The sequence below is a fragment of the Saimiri boliviensis genome, chromosome 1 (genome assembly GCF_048565385.1).
Source record: "Saimiri boliviensis isolate mSaiBol1 chromosome 1, mSaiBol1.pri, whole genome shotgun sequence".
In the NCBI taxonomy this organism is placed as follows: domain Eukaryota; kingdom Metazoa; phylum Chordata; class Mammalia; order Primates; family Cebidae; genus Saimiri; species Saimiri boliviensis.
In genome coordinates, this window is record NC_133449.1 from 103,558,654 (window position 1) to 103,574,993 (window position 16,340).

The window sequence follows — 16,340 nt, forward strand, 5'->3', positions numbered from 1 at the left end:
GGGTGAGAGGGGTCTCTGTCCCCACCAAGTGCTTGAGTATACAGCAGGAGGTCAGAGGCTGAAGAATGTATTATAGGAGACATAAGAGACTGGAATAGGTGGCAGCTTCATGAAGAGGTGGATACAGAGGTATGGTGGGGAGAGGGCAGAATACTGACTCAGAGCACCAGGAATCTTAGAAGAAAATGGCTGCACCTAGACCCTCACCTCACACCATAGACAACAATTAACTCAAAATGGATCATGGACCTGAATATAATAACTAAAACTATAAAATGCCAGAAGCAAACATAGGAGAAATTCTCTGTGACCTTGGATTTGGCAAAGATTTCCTAAATAGTACACAAAAAGCACAAGCTATAAAGATAAACATCAATACCTTAATCTAAAAACCTTCATCAGGATTTAAAACTTTTGTGGGCTGGTTACAGTGGTTCATGCCTGTAATTCCAGCACTTTGGAAGGCCAAGGTGGGTGGATCACTTGGGGTCAGGAGTTCAAGACCAGCCTGGCCAACGTGGTGAAACTCCATCTCTAATAAAAATACAAAAATTAGCTGGGCATGGTGGCACACACCTGTAATCCCAGCTACTCAGGAACCTGAGGCACGAGAATCACAGGAACCCTGGAGCCAAGATCGTGCTACTGCACTCCAGCCTGGGCAACAGAGTGAGACCCATCTAAAAAAAAAATAAAAGCCGGGCGCGGTGGCTCAAGCCTGTAATCCCAGCACTTTGGGAGGCTGAGGCGGGTGGATCACGAGGTCGAGAGATCGAGACCATCCTGGTCAACATGGTGAAACCCTGTCTCTACTAAAAATACAAAAAATTAGCTGGGCATGGTGGCGCTTGCCTGTAATCCCAGCTACTCAGGAGGCTGAGGCAGGAGAATTGCCTGAACCCAGGAGGCGGAGGTTGCGGTGAGCCGAGATCGCGCCATTGCACTCCAGCCTGGGTAACAAGAGCGAAACTCCGTCTCAAAAAAAAATAAAAAATAAAAAAAATAAAAAAATAAAAATAAAAATAGTTTCCTGCCATCTTGGATCCTGTGGAGGCCTTCCTTCTAAAAGGAAATATGTCTGGAAGACTGTGGTCCAAGGCCATTTTTGCTGGCTATAAGCAGGGTTTCTGGAAGCAAAGGGAGCACATAGCTCTTCTTAAAGTTGAAGGTGTTCATGCCCGAGATGAAACAGAATTCTATTTGGGCAAGAGATGCACTTATGTATACAAAGCAAAGAACAACACAGTGACCCTTGTTGGCAAACAAAACCAAACCAGAGTGATCTGGGGAGAGGTAACTCGGGCTCATAGAAACAGTGGCATGGTTGGTGCCAAGTTCTGAAGGAATCTTCCTGCTAAGGCTATTGGACACAGAATCCAAGTGATGCTGTACTCCTCAAGGATTTAAACTAATGAAAAGTCAATAAACAGACATGAATTTGTGCTCTGCTAAAACATAAATAAAATTAAAATTAAAAAGATTTTAAACTTTTGTGTTCAAATGCACTGCTACAAAAATGAAGAAGTATGAGTCAGGTGCTGTGGCTCACACCTTGTAGTCTCAGCACTATGGGAGGCCAAGGTGGGTTGATCACTTGAGGTCAGGAGTTCAAGGCCAGCCTGGCCAATATGGTGAAATCCTATCTCTACCAAAAATACAAAAATTAGCGAGGTGTGGTGGTGGGCACCTGTAATCCCACCTACTTGGGGGGCTGAGGCATGAGAATCACTTGAATCCAGGAGGCAGAGTTTGCAGTGAGCTGAGATGGCACCACTGCACTGGGCACCTAGGCAACAGAGTGAGACTGTCTCAAAAAATAAATAAATAAAACCAAAAAAAAAGGGGGCAAATAACTTGAAGAGACACTTCGCCAAACAAGATGTTTGGATGGCAAGTAGGCATATGAAAAGATGCTCAACATCATTAGTCATTAGAAAAGTGCAAATTAAAATTACAATGAGATACTACTACACACCCACTAGAATGGCTAAAATTAAAAAGACTGACAATACCTAGCATTGACAAGGACATAGAGCACCTGCAACTCTCATAAACAGCTGGCAAGGATAGAAAGTGGTTCAACCACTTTGGAAAACAGTTGGCAGTTTCTTTAAAAATTGAACATATGCCAGTCATTCAACTTCTAGGTACTCAGCCAAGAGAAATAAAAGCATATATTCACACAAACACTTGTACCTGAACATTCATAGCAGTTTTATTTGTAATAGCCCCCAAACTAGAAACAACTCAAAGTCCATTGATGAATGGGTAAACAAATTGTAGTACAGTCATATAATGGAATACCACTCAGCAATAGAAACGTACAAACTGTTTGTACAAGGACATAGATGAGCCTTAAAACAATGACAGTGAGTGAAAGAAGACAGACCCAAAAAAGTGCACGTACTGTATGATTCCACATGCATACGATTTTAGAAAATGTGAACTAATATATAGTGACTAACAAAGAGTCAGTGGTTGGCTAGGAGTAGGACAGGAGGGCAGCAAGGGGAGATTTCCATGGGCACAAGGAAATGAGTGATGGGGATGGTCATTGTCTTGATTGTGGTGTTCATTTCATAGGGGCAGACATATGTCAAAACCCATCAAATTGTGCAGTTTACTGTACATCAGTTATGCTCAATAAAGCCATGCAAAAGAAGAAAGAGGGGAGGGAGGTGGCAGCTCCTGGCCCCACAGGGACAACCGGTCACTCCTCAGCTCTCCCAAATATACGTATGGGATCTGTCTACAGAATCGATGATTCACTCTCCTCTGTCATCCAGGGGTTCTTTACCAACTCAGCTGCACCTCCCCAACTTGTCCCAGGTTCTTTGAGGGCAGGGACTGTGCCTTCTGCATCAAGTCTCTCCTGTTGAGAAAGCGGATGATGGCAATGACAAGGCAGCTTCCGTGGGTAGCAGGAGAGGGGCTGGTCTATCACCAGAATCAGGGCTGATCACGCCTTGATTTTGGGGGAGTCCACCCAACTGTGGGGCAATAACAACACTGTCATTCCTGCCTTGTTTGTGGAATGCATGGCGACTCACTCCCTGAAGACTCCCAACATTGCTGAGGAACAGGATATGGCAGAGGTGAGATGCTGAGCCACACTTGGCTCTGAAGGAACTGAGCCTCCAGGGCTCACCCTTCAGGTTGGGACGGTTGGACAAGACAATCCTTATGTAATCTACAGAGAACCATTTAATTCTGGAACGAGGAAGCCAATGCTGTGTGCAAGGTGCTCCTCTCAGACTGCTGAACCTAGATTCCAATCTTTACCACACTGACCTGATTGAAGTCTCTGTGGCCTGTGGTCACCATCAATCTGGTTGACAACCAGAGGCTGATAACCTTACTAAGCCAAATCTGGAGCTCTCTGCCTTCTAGAAGCCAGGCCAGAATCCTGCATGGCCACCAAGTCTTGGCTTTCTGAGGCCAAACACTTGATTCAATGTGATGGAACTCATTTCTGTTGCATTCAAGCACCATGAGGGCCTTTAGTAGTGATGGTTCCTATATGTTTGTGTAAACCAAAGTATAGACTAGGCTGCGCATGCAATCCTTCTTCGATGCTGGTTCTACCAACCTCTATGATCTGCCCTCACTCCTGTGGATTTTCCTTAATATCATTAGCCTTACCAAAGAAAAGCTTGATTCAAAAACCCAACCACATGGGTTGGGTCGAAGGTAGTGTGTTATCTCAGTTGATTGCTCACAGTCAGTTACAAGCTGAATTCCTTGTTCTACTCTTTCCCCCTCCTTGCCACTGCACTTAACTAGTCTTAAAAAAAAATCCAACCACAAAATGGACATATGTGTTGGGTTATGTAACACTTACTTGACAAAGGAATAAGTCACTTGATGAATATGTGTCCTGGGTGTTCCTTTAAATAACACACTCATCAAGCCAGGCACCGTGGCTCACACCTGTAATCCCAGAACTTTGGGAGGCCGAGGCAGGTGTATCACCTGAGGTCAAGAGTTCAAGACCAGCCTGGCCAATATGGTGAAACTTCATCTCTACTAAAAATACAAAAATTAGCTGGTTGTGGTAGCAGCACCTGTAATCCCAGCTACTCAGGGGGCTAAGGCAGGAGAATCACTTGAACCTGGGAGGCAGAGTTTGCAGTGAGCCAAGATTGGGCCACTGCACTCCAGCCTGGGTGACAGAGCAAGATTCCATCTCAAAAAATAAATAAATAAATAAATCACACACTCTGTCATGGGCATTCACAAAATAATTTGGTTTGTGGAAACTGCCTACAGGGGGATTTTCAAGTGTGCCTGGGACGTGAGGTGATGCTTCTAGCGAGAGCCATCCTCTCTTCCGGGCCCTAGTAGGGCCCCATTTCCTCAGGAAGTTCCCCTGACTTTGAAAGGGGCCAAGCTGCAGAGGGGGATGATGAGTGTGTGTGGCAGAGAGTCTGCACTTCCTCTCTAGGCCATTATTGGTGCCCCACTGACCCCCATTGACTCCACAGATCTTGCCCTGCTCTCTAGCCTGGCACAGTGGCTCTGTAGACTTTGAGCTCACCACCCATGCTCCCAGGCACTCCTAACCAAGCTCAGCCCCTCAAATGGTGGGAAAGGCCTGGTGTTTAGATCTCTCATCCACTAGACACCAGGTGACACCACTTGGCCAAGTAGCCTGGAAAATCCTGTTGAATTTTAATTGAAACCATGTGCCCAGAATGGCCACCCCAGTAAGCAAGACAAAATGAAGTGGCCTTTCCCTAGAATCAGCACCTACACAGAGCACAGCACATTGCCACAGCACATGTTTCCCCATTACCAATGCACTTGCATCTTAACAGAAGAGCTCTCATGACCACTGCACGTGGGAACACAGGATGCAAATGAGCAGGGCACTCAGGCCAACTGCAGAGTCAGATGGAGGAAGACGTAGACTTCTGAGACCTAAGACTTATCTTTGGAGCCCTGAGGCAAGCTGTGCATTTCCATACTGGTGTGTGCATCTAAGTGGCACCGGGTGGAGGGAATCAAGGCTCTGACCCTGAGACCACCCACCTCCTTAATGAGAGCTCATGCCCTTATCCAAATAATTATGGGCTGCCCCATGTGCTGACACTATGGACTCAGCAGTAAACAAGCCCCTAACCTCAAGTTCTCACAGCCTCCTCTCTGTGGCATCAGCCCTGAGATATCATGAAGCAAGAACAAGGCTGGCCAGATTGGGTGCCAAAAGTAGCTCAGGTAGAACTGTGAAACTCCATCTCTTAGTGAAGGAAAAGAGAGCTCAGGAGAGGACAGGGCAGGTCCAGACATTCCTAACTGAAGCTGCTGAGACCTTGGCCAAAACCAAACAGGGACATGCTTGTGAATTCTGGCCGGGATCAGAAAGCAGCCAAGGCTGGCCAAGCTTCAAGAGGGCCTGAACAAAGTCGGAGGCCACATCAGAGCTTCTTCTAAAAGGGCAGCTCCATAGCAGCAGCCTGGGCTGGGGGCAAAGGCTGGGCTTGCAGGGAAAGAGCAAGAAGTGCATGAGTAAGTAGAGAGGTTCAGAAGGTGGCCTGAGAGGTGGCAGAGGAGGAGCCACCCCAGTAGGCAGGGAGGTGACAGCAAAGGATGGGGCCCTGCTGTGCATCACAGCCCAGGGGGCAGACTCTAGTCTGGACTGTGGCTCCATAGCTACCTTCCCACAAGTCCCCATCTGAGATGCCCAGAAGCCAGAGCCCCTCAGCTGCTCCAGCTGGCCTCTGGTTTCTGCTTTTCACTCACCACCTCCCTCCAAGCCACCATTCGAAGACTTCAGCCTTCTTGGCTGTGTCATCTGTGTCCAGGCTGTGGACCCCACATCAGGGTTGGCTTCCTTGGTTTGATTCTGGGGTAGCCCCGTGTCCAGCTGCCTTTCCCATCTTCTGGCTATTGGGGTCCTACCTGACCCAGCTCTGGCCCCACCCCACATCCACCTGTCAAATTTGGTATGAAGTTTGCTGGTAATGCCTGACAAGACTTTCCATGATCCCACTTTTAAAATTATTATTATTATCGAGACAAAGTCTCACTCGGTCATCCAGGCTGGAGTGCAGGGGCGTGATCTCGGCTTACTGGAACTCCTGCCTCCCCAGTTCAAGTGATTCTCCTGCCACAGTCTCCCAAGTAGCTGAGACTACAGGCACACACCACCATGCCCAGCTAATTTTTATATGTTTAGTAGAGACAGGGTTTTGCTATGTTTTCCAGAATGGTCTCAAACTCCTGAGCTCAAGTGATCCACCCACCTCAGCCTCCCAAAGTGCTGGGATTACAGGCGTAAGCCACTGCGCCTGGCCCTATTATTATTATTTGAGATAGGGCCTCACTCTGTGTGATAATAGCTTGCTACAGCCTCAATCTCCTGAGCTCAAGCAATCCTCCAACCTCAGCTTCCCTAAGTGCTGGGATTACAGGTGAGAACCACTGCTCTTGTCCCTTGACCCCACTTGATGTGGGATGGCCCAGACAGGAACAGGGAGTATGTGGCTCTGGAGAAGAGGGCAAAGTGCAGGGAATCAGAAGGTTGACACTTTGGTAAAAAACCAGGGACCACTCAGGAGCTGGGTTGGGAGGGGCCCAGGTCTACTGGGCAGGCACAAGCCAGAAGCAGATATGGCTCCAGTTTCAAGAGACAGAGTTCTGAAGGCAATCAAGACTGGGTCTGGGGACCTCCTGGAGACCCCAGGAGCTGATTGAGAGGTGTTGAGAGTGGCTAAGCTGAGCTTGGGGCCAGGAATCTGAGAGACTTCAGGGAACTAGGCAAGTGGCTGGAGACAATTGTCAAATTTGGCATATTCCTCATGTGGGCTCACTGTCTTCCTGTCCCTCGGCATCTCAGAAATACTGCTGATCCCTGAAGGGTCAGGGCCAAGCAAGCCAGAGAGATGGGAGAGGCCAGCAGAGGGAAGAGCCACAGTGACCGTGGGAGCTTGCCTTGCAGCCCTGGCTGGACGGGATCATCCTTAGGGCATGTCGGCCCTAGGGTCTTGAAAAAGTCTCTTACCTCTTACAGGCCACAAAGACATAGTTAGTAAGTCTTGTTCTGAGGAAGTTTAGGTGAACCACTTCTACCTATTCATCCCAAATCTGGACCAAAGTTAGGGTGAAATATAAGACACATACTCAAGATCCCAAGATCTCAAATATCAATGAGTTAATTTAGTTTGGGAAACATGTAATCAATTCCTAAGGAGAATGTGACTCCAAGCCTCCTAATAAATGAGAATGATGCCAAGATACCAACACCCAGTATTTCTGTGAGTGGCATCTACAACCATTTGCAGTTGCATGGCCCATGCTGACTGGAGCAAAGGCCGCCAGAAGGCCAGTGCTGGAGCTAGACTCTGCCACAGTCTGCTGTGGGGTCCTGGGCAGATCACTCTCCCCTGGCCTTGGGTTCCTGATCAGCAGGACACTCACAGCTCTTGTCAGGCTGATAGGGGAGCCTTACCCGCTAAACACGGCTCACTCCCCTAGGGCTGAGCTCTGGAGAGAGGCTGTCAGGGCCAAGCATCTTCTTTCACCAGAGAAACTGAACTTCCCCTGAAGCTCTGTGGCTGGGGGAGCCTCAGCCATCACAGAGCACTCAGGGACTGCCTCCGAAAGCAGCCAGTTCTCTCCGCATGACCCTGAGTGACCAAAGACAGCCGAAAGGAGAAGAGAGAAAGGAGAACCAGACTAGAGGCATACATGCCCCAAGAAAACATGCAGCTTCCTGCCCCAGACCGCAGGGCTCAGCAGCACCCGATTCCCTGCTGTTCTTGAGAGGGACAGAATGGTGTAAGCTGGACGGGCCCTGCAGCTTCTCCACTTTGTGGTGTTGGCCAAGTGACCGTCCTGCCCTGCACCTCAGCTTCCCCACCTACCAAGTAGCACGGTTGTGAAGATCAAATGAGAACGTGTATTAAACAAAGGTTACATAACACACACCTCATGAGTGTAACTTCCCTCCCACTTCCCTTCTGACCACACCGTCACCCCACCTCCAAGCAGAGCCAGGAACCGCCCTGTCACTCCCAGTTTATCAGAACACAAATTAGGAGTCTGCCTCCCCAGGCTGTCAGATGAAATGGTTAAGGACTGACTGTAAAAATGAGTAGCTGCATTTCCAATAACAAAAACGTGGGTGTTCCTTGTTGCTTCCTTTACAATCTATTATTTTTTCCGGCACACGCTACTACTAACTGCACAGAACGCAGCATTTTGGAAAGTTTTAGTGGCCAGGAATAGCAAACAAACAAACAAACAAACAACAACAACAACAAAAAAAAAACCACCATGTCAGCCCCAATTACTTTAGAAGAAGAAAAGAAAAAGAAAACAAAACTGAAACCAAATTTATTTTTAGTAATGCTGTTCTTTGGGCAAATATTGATTTTAAAACAGCAAGAATATTTACATACACACACAACAGGATTTCTCTTACAAAATCTTTAGCTGCTGAATCTCAGGAAATCCTGGAGTTATTTTCAAATTTTCCATTCTGACACAAAGCCAATTTCAGTTCACTTTAAGAAGAGAGTAACTTCTACTCATATGAAACCATATGAAGTTGATTTTTCTATTCTCAGTAATATTTATTGAGAAAATAGTCTTATACTCTTAAAAACAAACCTGTTTGGAAATATTTCGAAAGTAGTTTTACACTATTTCTTAATATGACATTATTATTTTGATTGGAGTATAGTTCCATTAGTCAAAAATCACCTTTACTTTTACTGATGATTATCATGCTCACTTCGTATTTCACTACATTAGACAAGGAGCCACACACTGGATCAGCCAAACAGAGCTTTAGCTAGCTTAGTCTCTACTGGGATTTTTGTACTTTTCCATCAAATCGTTTTAAACATTATTTTGGTACACGAAACCTTAGAGACATGACTGTAACTGTCATGAACAAAAATATTATTACATTACAGAAACACAGAGAAGAATTGGGTTAAGTGGCTAAGGCCATTGAGAAGAAAGGGACAAGCACAAACTCCAAATAGACACAAACAATCATTTGGGGATTTTTTTGCAGAAACCATGACATCTGTGCCAGTGAAACTCAATATACATGCACCAGGGTCTCCAGCAAATCCAGGCTATGACAGGTGAGGGGGTCTTGGGCACTGGGTCTGAGGAGTGAATCAGGCAGCTGCACTTGAATCAGGGCCCCGAGCTTGAAGTTAATGCTCTGCCGTCACCATCTTGAAATCCTTAATAATTCTATCTCTGAGTTTGTGTTTTCTAAGTGACAGCTGATGGGACAACACCCAGCAACCTGGGAGCAAAGAAAAGGAAGAAGGTATCTGAATTGAGGCAGGTGGGACTTGTGCCTTTTCCTTTCGTTAGAACGCTGAGGACTATATTGTGTGCCTGTAGAATGTCCAGCCTTTAGTGAGCAACTTGGCATTAACTAGTAAAATTCAAGATTCACGCAGAGCCTGGAAAAATCCCTGAATGTGTGCATGAGGAGACCAGCATGAGAGTGTTACAGCAGCAGTATGGGAAATACCTCAAAATGAAACAATCTTAATGTTCATCAAAGGAATGGAGATGGGGGTATATCCATGCAGCAGGAAATCATAGACCTGTGAAGACAAATCAAGCAGAGCTACATGTGTCAACATGGAGGACTCTAGAATGTAATATGGAGCAGCCCTGCAGGCACACAGCCTTTACAGGCCATAGCTCTATGTCCTCCAAGTTGGCTGAGTCTTGGAGCAGGAAAAGGCTTGGCCTCCTATAAGGTAATGTGGGAATCAACTATAAGACCTACCTACATCTGATCCACCAAGGGTCCAACACCTGAGTTTCCACCATTAGAAATTTGTTACCCTGGGTCAAGGCTATGTGCTCTGTAGGCAATCAGAGAGACCAGTAGTTTCATTCTGCAGAGCTCTGCTGAGCAGCTACGGGTCACACTTATACCTCCTCCCACTAAAAAGCTCCTGGAAGGAAGCTGATGGGCAGGAAGGCCGAGCAGCAGGATCAGGCCTAAATTGGAAGCACAATAATATTTAAGGATGGGTCCGATGACGAGAGGTCAGAGGAGGCAGCTAGAAAACATCAGGAAACAGAAATGCAACGAAATTACAAGAATTTTAAGAAGGAGTTGCAGAAACTGGTCAAATATCGCGAGGTAGGTCAATTCAGGTAAGATCAAAAATATGTCATTTAATAATCTGACAAAAAGTCACTGGTAACCTTAGTGGGGACAATTTGAGTAGACTGATGGGGGTGGAATCCATACTTGGTGGGAAGTAAAAGAAGCTGAGGAAATAGAGGCACAAAATTCAGGCTCTTTTCAAGAAGGGCAGGGTGGGAACTCCCCTCTCTGAGAGGAGACAGGGTGGAGGTTTTCTAGAATGAGAAAGAATTATGCTTGTGGGGTGAAGGAAAGGAACTATGCAAGGGAAGAATCAGAGAAAAAGGAATAATTTACTGAACTGGATCCTGGAGGAGGCAAGAGAAGGTGGGAGAGGAAATACCATGCGGATGCTGTTAGAAGCAAAGAAGCAAAGAAGAGAAGAGCAGTGAGCCTGGTGTGCTTCACTCTCCCAGGGAGGGAGACGTTAAGCTCACAGGAGACAGAGATAGGGGCAGGGTGGACAATGTGAGGAGAGTTTGACACAGCCATCATGGGGGGACGGACTTAGAGTCTGAGCGGGTGTAAATAAAAGGACCAGCAAAGAACTGGCTGAGTTGGAAACCATGTCTCTTTACTGGTGCTAATTTTCTTCTGTCCCAGTAGAACTCGACAGCCCTGAAGCCCTCCAGAGAAGCTGGAAGGCTCAGTTATTCCTGACTAGGGTAGGCAGGGGAGGTCATGGGGCTTATGGCCACTGAGAGCTCTGGTTAGACAACAGCAGCTCTGGGGACAGTTGGGGTTGACAAACAAAAGAGACTTTGCCAGTTTTCTTTTCTAACAGAGACCATAATCTGTTATAACTTTTAAAAGTTAAATCGAAAAATAGAAAAAATGTTATATAGAAAAGCAATTAGAATGGCTGGAGTTGATGTTTTCAACACTGAAGTAGCAGCCTGTACCCCACCTTGCTCTGAGTCACTGACCAGGGTCAAGTGCCTTCTATGGGCACATGGCCTTGCCAACCCTCAGCTCTTGGCCTCAGGTCTGCCCTACAAACCCAGAAGTCAGTCATAGGGGGATGAGATTCTTATCTTTACTTCCACACCAGTCCTTGTAGGCGACTGCTGCTGCAGGTGCTTAAGAAGAAAAGTTTACTAGTTCCTCAAATGTGGCATTTGGGTTAACCTGTTGACCTGTTGAAAAATTGACTGGATGGAAAACCATTATGTCCAGCCACTGCTTTTTTTTTTTTTTTTTTTTTTGAGACAAAGTCTGGCTCTATCACCCAAGCTGGAGTGCAATGACGCGATCTTGGCTCACTGCAGCCTCTGCCTCCTGGGTTCAAGCAATTCTCCTGCTGTCTCAGCCTCCACAGTGGCTGGAATTACAGGCACCCACCACCACACCTGGCTAATTTTGTATTTTTAGTAGAGATGGGGTTTCACCACGTTAGCCAGGCTAGTCTAGAACAGCTGACCTCAGGTGATCCACCCACCTCAGCCTCCCAAAGTGCTGGGATTACAGGCATGAACCACTGTGCCTGGGCTTGCCAGTGCTTTCTGAATAGGGAACATTCTGCTGAACACTGCAGCAGTTTTCTAACCCTGGTAAACACCTCTAAGAAATTTTTTCGGTTTTTCAGAATTTTATTTATAGGTCTATTCTTAGTTTTATAACTTTTAAGTCATTTTTAGCCAATTATTTCTGCTTGGCACTGTTTATACTTATAAAAATAATTATTTAAATATCCAATGATAGAATCTGTTCATAGTTCTCTTTGTTTTTTTCTTATTAGAAAAGCAGAATTTTGACCAGGTACGGTGCCCATACCTACAATCCCAGCACTTTGGAAGCCGAAGGCAGGAGGATCATTTGAAGCCAGGAGTTTGAGACAAGCCGGGGCAACAGAGTGAAATCACGTCTCTACAGAATATTTTAAAATTAGCCAGGCATGGTGGTGTGTACCTGTAGTCCCAGCTACTCAAGAGGCTGAGGTGAGAGAATCGCTTGAGCCCAGGAAGTTGAAGCTATAGTGAGCCATGCTCATGCCACTGCACTCCAGCCTGGGTGACTGACAGTGAGATCCTGTCTCTAAAAAAAAAGAAAAGGAAAGAAATGTATATTCATAACAGAAAAATTAAAAAGCAGAGAAGCGGCTGGGTGTGGTAGGTCACACCTGTAATCCCAGCACTTTGAGAGGCTGAGATGGGCAGATCACTTGAGGTCAGGAGCTCAAGATCAGCCTGGCCAACATGGTGAAACCCTGTCTCTACTAAAAGAAATACACAAATTAGCTGGGTGTGGTGGTATGCGTCTGTAATCCCAGCTATTAGGGAGGCTGAGGCAGGAGAGTCGCTTGAACCCGGGAGGTGGAGGTTGCAGTGAGCCGAGATCATGCCACTGAACTCCAGCCTGGGTGACAGAGCAAGACTCCATCTCAAAAGAAAAAGAAAAAAAAAAGCAGAGAAGCAAAAGGAGAAATGAAGAATGTGTTTATTATCTCTCAGAGATGGCCACTGTTAGTTAACACTGAGAAATACATCTTCTAGTTCCTTCTCTAAGCCTGTATATAAAGAGTCCACATCATATTTACTTTTTGCAACCATTTATAATTGCTTTAAGAAATCCAGCTCTGACAGGGCTCAAGTTCCCCCTACCCACCCATCTGCTCTGTGCCCTAAGAAAGGGGTGTTGGAAGCAAGAGTTGAGGGTGCTGTGAGGATAGCATAATCAGGAGGGACGTCGTGGGCTCCCTTCGGAAGGTGAAGTGGCCACATTTGCTTCAGGGACCTCAGCGCTGTCACTGAATAACCATGCTAACAACCACTCCTGGACATCTGTGAATAATCTGGAACCTTATAATTTGTGCTTTTGGAGAGTTTGACAAAGACCCATGATGGCTCCCTCAACCAGTGTTACTCAACTTATGGCTGAGCTGAGCCAGTGAAACTTGTACTTGGCCATAAACACACTAGGAGCAAATTTGAAAGATTAAACAAGTGAAAATATCACCAACCATTCTAAATGGTTGTTACCCTGTAATAACATGGTAAGGGCATCCCTTTCCTCATGGAGCATGCCAAGGTACATCCAGCAGTAACAGTGTGGGTGTCCAGCTGCCCCTGAAGATTCTGGGATAAGAGCTGGACAAAGGTCATGAAGAAATCTAAACCAGCAGCTTTTCAGTCCACCGGGCTGCACCATGAGTGGGCAGGAGTGAGGCAGGACAGAACCAGGGTGAGTATAGTTGTGGCACTGCAGATTGGGGTCAAATCAGCAGACGTGTCTCAAGACCAGTGTACCTTAGGGTCCCACAGCCTGGAAAACACTGTTTGGAGACAAAAAAAAAAAGTCACATACCTCTTATACAATGAGAAGTAAGGGTCTACTTGGACTTGGGAGGGACATTACACTTCATGCCTACATGCCTAGCTGCAAGGCCTGCTAGCGGAGAAGGGTTAGAAAATCTTCCAGAAGCAAACTGGAAAGTTCTCTAGAAGCAAATTGGAGTATGGGCCAGAAAAGGGCCAAGACAGAGGCCATGGGAAATCCAGGCCAGTGTGGGCATGCAAACTGCAGACAGGACCACAGATGTGGCCTCACAAGGTCCTGGGAACTGGACAGCTTGAGACTTTGAGGATAGGGATCTTAAGAGGTTTCAATGAGCTGTGGATCCTCCAGGAGAATCTGGTCCACAAATGGGGAAGAAAGATGAGACTTGAGACTTGCAGAATGAGGATGATGCAGCCCCCACCTCTATCCACTCCTTACTCTACAGACAAAGAAACTCACTGCCCAAGGGATCCAGGGGAAAGGGGGCCCAGGGAGCTCCAGGAAGAGGCATGGGTGGCATTAGAAGGGAGAGAGGCTTCAGGCTATGATGGGGTAGGCACTTTAATGGTACGGTAGGGAGTAATGAAGTCACCTTCTAAAGCTCTGGTTCTCAGGGTGCGAGCTGAGCTCATTGGCCCTGATTTGCTAGGCCAACTTGGTGGAGGTCTGCATGTGCCTGGGAGCTTAAGATGCACACCTGGGGTGGAGCTGGGATGACTTCATCATCCAGGCAGTGCTGGAGGCCAAGGCTCAAAGAGGACAGGCTGATTTCCTGACTTGTAAAGCAGAGAACAATCAGGGCAATCTCAGCCCCGATTCCAGCTTCACTTGAGGTTCCAGTCCATGACTTAGGCTCTAGGCTCTATGCGGGAAAATTCCTGCCTGAGATGGGGGCAGGGCTCTGTCTTAGTCCCATTTTCTATTGCTATAACTGAATACCTGAAACTGGGTAACTTATAAAGAAAAGAATGTATTTCTTACAGTTCTGGAGGCTGGGAAGTCCAAGAACAGGAAGCCACATCTGGTCACCTTCTGGTGAGGGCCTTGTGATGTGTCATAACACGGCAGAAGGCATCACAGGGCAAGAGGGGTACACTGAGAGCCAAACTGGCTTTTATAACATTAATCCATCTATCTGTTAACCCATTAATCCAGAGCCCTCATAACACAGTCATCTTAAAGCCTCTACCTCTTAATATTGTTACATTGAAGATTAAGTTGCAATAGAGAGTTTTGGATGGGACAACCTACTCTTGCTCACCAGAGTTCATTTCTCTTCCTCTGCCTGCTTGACCCACTTGGGGAATGAGGGATACTCCAGAACCTCCAAGATACTGCCTTCCTGTGCCCACAGTTGAGCTCTATGATCCTTGCCCTTTCAGCCTTCAATATAGAAGACAGACATGAGGAGTTTCTTTCATGGCCCTAGGACACAGAAGTGGGCCATATTCCCCATGCAGTCTCTAAGAAAATTGTGAGTAAACTGGTCTCAGGGGGTTACATAGTATATATGGAGAGCAGAGCCTCAGACAGACTAGGAAGGATTCTTATCTTGGTTCTATCCTATTCCAGACCTTAAGAAAGTCACCTAATTTCTATAATTCTCCTATTTCTTGCTTATAAAATAAGGATCTTTGCAGGGTATTAAACTGAGGCTATGTAGGTAAAACACCTGGCACGTGACCTGGTATATAGGTGGTTCCCACTGAAAATTTATTTATCTCCCAGCCTAGTGGGCTCGCTATGCCTTTTCAGACCTGCTAGGGCCTGAGCAAGAGCATCCCAGAAATGGGGGTGAACAACATTTATTCAACCAACATTTTCACAAAGTCTCTGTGCACTGAGCACTCTGGACATCAATTTCACTTAAAAGATTTTTCTTGAAAATAATTATTTTGATAGTAAGATGAATATTCTGGGCCAGATATAGTGTCTCACACCTGTAATCCAAGCACTTTGGGAGGCCAAGGCAGGCGGATCTCTGAGGTCAGGAGTTCAAGACCAGCCAAGCCAACATGGTGAAAACCCATCTCTACTAAAAATACAAAAATTAGCCAGGCATGGTGGCACACACCTATAATCCCAGCTACTTGTGAGGCTGAGGCAGGAGAATCACTTAAACCCGGTAGGTGGAGTTTGCTTAAACCTGGGAAGCTGAGGTTGCAGTAAGCTGAGATTGTACCACTGCACTCCAGCCTGGGAGATAGAACGAGATTCTGTCTCAAAGAAAAAAAAAGTAAAGACTATGTTCCTCTTGCCGAGCTGTTTCCTAATAATTTTACATTTTGAATTCAAATTCAAAATGCTCTTTATCAGGCTGAATCAAATTCAGATTTATACTTAGGGTTACACGATCAGATGAAATTGCTTTAGAGGCAGAGCTATTTATTCAATGTATTTTACATATTGTTAAGGCCATCTTCTTATGAATCAAAATCACACAAAAATTAGAAAAACTGCTAGTAAGATAAAGGGAAACAAAATTCAAAGCCAAGAACTTGGGAGAGCACATTATGCCCCCCAAACAACTTAATAACCCAAGGAAGTAGCTCCAGATGTGGGACTGTACTGTTAACTCATTCAACAAGTAGTTCAATGTTTACTATGCCCTAGGCACTGGGAACTTAGCAGTAAACAAAATTAGCAAAACTTTCTACTCTCAGGAAGCTTGCGTTCTCGTCCGAGGAGGAAACAGAATATTCCCATTCAGTAATATAATTCTTAGTGTAGTAGTAGTGCTGTTACTGCTGTTTTGTTTTCTTGCCATTTTACTTGGGGAAAGGGAACTTTCTACCAATTCCCTTCGAAAGTCTGTGGTCAGATTTATGATTTCTTGCCATGCCCCTGCCTGGATAACAGAACCCTGGGAGTCAAACGAAGAATTGGAGAGTTACCTGTAGTGATTCTTCCAAGGACTTAGCTGTACAAA

General features: G+C 46.0%; 1 pseudogene; it reads left to right on the forward strand.

Moving 5' to 3' along the window:
* Window positions 1–1,074: 1,074 nt before the first annotated feature.
* LOC120366054 (large ribosomal subunit protein eL33 pseudogene) lies at window positions 1,075–1,407 on the forward strand (annotated as a pseudogene).
* Window positions 1,408–16,340: the final 14,933 nt, after the last annotated feature.